Source organism: Pseudophryne corroboree, chromosome 9 (genome assembly GCF_028390025.1).
Source record: "Pseudophryne corroboree isolate aPseCor3 chromosome 9, aPseCor3.hap2, whole genome shotgun sequence".
Classification (NCBI taxonomy): domain Eukaryota; kingdom Metazoa; phylum Chordata; class Amphibia; order Anura; family Myobatrachidae; genus Pseudophryne; species Pseudophryne corroboree.
The window spans coordinates 472,216,316-472,221,050 of NC_086452.1; positions in this window are offsets into that span (position 1 = coordinate 472,216,316).

The window sequence follows — 4,735 nt, forward strand, 5'->3', positions numbered from 1 at the left end:
GCCTGTATCTGTATACTGGTGTATACCTGCCCACGTGTACCCGGTATATGTTTCCTCTGTGTCTGGCTCCTGATCCTCCACCTGTATCTGTATACTGCTGTATACCTGCCCACGTGTACCCGGTATATATTTCCTCTGTGCCTGGCTCCTGATCCTCCGCTTGTATCTGTATACTGGTGTATACCTGCCCACGTGTACCCGGTATCTGTTTCCTCTGTGTCTGCCTCCTGATCCTCCGCCTGTATCTGTATACTGGTGTATACCTGCCCACGTGTACCCGGTATATGTTTCCTCTGTGCCTGGTTCCTGATCCTCTGCCTGTATCTGTATACTGGTGTATACCTGCCCACGTGTACCCGGTATATGTTTCCTCTGTGTCTGGCTCCTGATCCTCCGCTTGTATCTGTATACTGGTGTATACCTGCCCACGTGTACCCGGTATAGGTTTCCTCTGTGCCTGGCTCCTGATCCTCCGCTTGTATCTGTATACTGGTGTATACCTGCCCACGTGTACCCGGTATCTGTTTCCTCTGTGTCTGCCTCCTGATCCTCCGCCTGTATCTGTATACTGGTGTATATCTGCCCACGTGTACCCGGTATATGTTTCCTCTGTGTCTGGCTCCTGATCCTCCGCCTGTATCTATATACTGGTGTATACCTGCCCACGTGTACCCGGTATCTGTTTCCTTTGTGTCTGGCTCCTGATCCTCCGCCTGTATCTGTATACTGGTGTATACCTGCCCACGTGTACCCGGTATCTGTTTCCTCTGTGTCTGGCTCCTGATCCTCCGCCTGTATCTGTATACTGGTGTATACATGCCCACGTGTACCCGGTATATGTTTCCTCTGTGTCTGGCTCCTGATCCTCCGCCTGTATCTGTATACTGGTGTATACCTGCCCACGTGTACCCGGTATATGTTTCCTCTGTGTCTGGCTCCTGATCCTCCACCTGTATCTGTATACTGGTGTATATCTGCCCACGTGTACCCGGTATATGTTTCCTCTGTGTCTGGCTCCTGATCCTCCGCTTGTATCTGTATACTGGTGTATACCTGCCCACGTGTACCCGGTATATATTTCCTCTGTGCCTGGCTCCTGATCCTCCGCTTGTATCTGTATACTGGTGTATACCTGCCCACGTGTACCCGGTATCTGTTTCCTCTGTGTCTGGCTCCTGATCCTCCGCCTGTATCTTTATACTGGTGTATACGTGCCCACGTGTACCCGGTATATGTTTCCTCTGTGTCTGGCTCCTGATCCTCCGCCTGTATCTGTATACTGGTGTATACCTGCCCACGTGTACCCGGTATCTGTTTCCTCTGTGTCTGGCTCCTGATCCTCCGCCTGTATCTATATACTGGTGTATACCTGCCCACGTGTACCCGGTATATGTTTCCTCTGTGCCTGGCTCCTGATCCTCCGCCTGTATCTGTATACTGGTGTATACCTGCCCACGTGTACCCGGTATATATTTCCTCTGTGCCTGGCTCCTGATCCTCCGCTTGTATCTGTATACTGGTGTATACCTGCCCACGTGTACCCGGTATCTGTTTCCTCTGTGTCTGGCTCCTGATCCTCCGCCTGTATCTATATACTGGTGTATACCTGCCCACGTATACCCGGTATATGTTTCCTCTGTGCCTGCCTCCTGATCCTCCGCTTGTATCTGTATACTGGTGTATACCTGCCCGCGTATACCCGGTATATGTTTCCTCTGTGCCTGCTTCTTAATCCTCCGCTTGTATCTGTATACTGGTGTATACCTGCCCATGTGTACCCGGTATATGTTTCCTCTGTGTCTGGCTCCTGATCCTCCGCCTGTATCTGTATACTGGTGTATACCTGCCCACGTGTACCCGGTATCTGTTTCCTCTGTGTCTGCCTCCTGATCCTCCGCCTGTATCTGTATACTGGTGTATACCTGCCCACGTGTACCCGGTATCTGTTTCCTCTGTGTCTGCCTCCTGATCCTCCGCTTGTATCTGTATACTGGTGTATACCTGCTCACGTGTACCCGGTATCTGTTTCCTTTGTGTCTGGCTCCTGATCCTCCGCCTGTATCTGTATACTGGTGTATACCTGCCCACGTGTACCCGGTATCTGTTCCCTCTGTGCCTGGCTCCTGATCCTCCGCCTGTATCTGTATACTGGTGTATACCTGCCCACGTGTACCCGGTATCTGTTTCCTCTGTATCTGGCTCCTGATCCTCCGCCTGTATCTGTATACTGGTGTATATCTGCCCACGTGTACCCGGTATCTGTTTCCTCTGTGTCTGCCTCCTGATCCTCCGCTTGTATCTGTATATGGTGTATACCTGCCCACGTGTACCCGGTATCTGTTCCCTCTGTGCCTGGCTCCTGATCCTCCGCCTGTATCTGTATACTGGTGTATACCTGCCCACGTGTACCCGGTATCTGTTTCCTCTGTATCTGGCTCCTGATCCTCCGCCTGTATCTGTATACTGGTGTATATCTGCCCACGTATACCCGGTATCTGTTTCCTCTGTGCCTGCCTCCTGATCCTCCGTCTGTATCTGTATACTGGTGTATACCTGCCCACGTGTACCCGGTATCTGTTTCCTCTGTGCCTGCCTCCTGATCCTCCGCCTTTATCTGTATACTGGTGTATACCTGCCCACGTGTACCCGGTATCTGATTCCTCTGTGCCTGGCTCCTGATCCTCCGCCTGTATCTATATACTGGTGTATACCTGCCCACGTGTACCCGGTATATGTTTCCTCTGTGCCTGGCTCCTGATCCTCGGTCTGTATCTGTATACTGGTGTATACCTGCCCACGTGTACCCGGTATATGTTTCCTCTGTGTCTGGCTCCTGATCCTCCGCCTGTATCTGTATACTGGTGTATACCTGCCCACGTGTACCCGGTATCTGTTTCCTCTGTGTCTGGCTCCTGATCCTCCGCCTGTATCTGTATACTGATGAATACCTGCCCACGTGTACCCGGTATATGTTTCCTCTGTGCCTGGCTCCTGATCCTCCGCCTGTATCTATATACTGGTGTATACCTGCCCACGTGTACCCGGTATCTGTTTCCTCTGTGCCTGGCTCCTGATCCTCCGCCTGTATCTGTATACTGGTGTATACCTGCCCACGTGTATCCGGTATCTGTTTCCTCTGTGTCTGGCTCCTGATCCTCCGCCTGTATCTGTATACTGGTGTATACCTGCCCACGTGTACCCGGTATATGTTTCCTCTGTGCCTGGCTCCTGATCCTCCGCCTGTATCTGTATACTGGTGTATACCTGTCCACGTGTACCCGGTATCTGTTTCCTCTGTGTCTGGCTCCTGATCCTCCGCCTGTATCTGTATACTGGTGTATACCTGCCCACGTGTACCCGGTATCTGTTTCCTCTGTGTCTGGCTCCTGATCCTCCGCCTGTATCTGTATACTGGTGTATACCTGCCCACGTGTAGCCGGTATCTGTTTCCTCTGTGCCTGGCTCCTGATCCTCCGTCTGTATCTGTATACTGGTGTATACCTGCCCACGTGTACCCGGTATCTGTTTCCTCTGTGCCTGGCTCCTGATCCTCCGCCTGTATCTGTATACTGGTGTATACCTGCCCACGTGTACCCGGTATCTGTTTCCTCTGTGCCTGGCTCCTGATCCTCCGTCTGTATCTGTATACTGGTGTATACCTGCCCACGTGTACCCGGTATATGTTTCCTCTGTGCCTGGCTCCTGATCCTCCGCCTGTATCTGTATACTGGTGTATACCTGCCCACATGTACCCGGTATCTGTTTCCTCTGTGCCTGGCTCCTGATCCTCCGTCTGTATCTGTATACTGGTGTATACCTGCCCACGTGTACCCGGTATATGTTTCCTCTGTGCCTGGCTCCTGATCCTCCGCCTGTATCTGTATACTGGTGTATACCTGCCCACGTGTACCCGATATCTGTTTCCTCTGTGTCTGGCTCCTGATCCTCCGCCTGTATCTGTATACTGGTGTATACCTGCCCACGTGTACCCGGTATCTGTTTCCTCTGTGCCTGGCTCCTGATCCTCCGCCTGTATCTGTATACTGGTGTATACCTGCCCACGTGTACCCGGTATCTGTTTCCTCTGTGCCTGCCTCCTGATCCTCCGCTTGTATCTGTATACTGGTGTATACCTGCCCACGTGTACCCGGTATCTGTTTCCTCTGTGTCTGGCTCCTGATCCTCCGCCTGTATCTGTATACTGGTGTATACCTGCCCACGTGTACCCGGTATCTCTACCCTCTGCCTGGCTCCTGATCCTCCACCTGTATCTGTATACTGGTGTATACCTGCCCACGTGTACCCGGTATCTGTACCCTCTGCCTGGCTCCTGATCCTCCGCCTGTATCTGTATACTGGTGTATACCTGCCCACGTGTACCCGGTATCTGTTTCCTCTGTGCCTGCCTCCTGATCCTCCGCTTGTATCTGTATACTGGTGTATACCTGCCCACGTATACCCGGTATATGTTTCCTCTGTGCCTGGCTCCTGATCCTCCGCCTTTATCTGCATACTGGTGTATACCTGCCCACGTGTACCCGGTATCTGTTTCCTCTGTGTCTGGCTCCTGATCCTCCGCCTGTATCTATATACTGGTGTATACCTGCCCACGTGTACCCGGTATCTGTTCCCTCTGTGCCTGGCTCCTGATCCTCCGCTTGTATCTGTATACTGGTGTATACCTGCCCACGTGTACCCGGTATCTGTTTCCTCTGTGCCTGGCTCCTGATCCTCC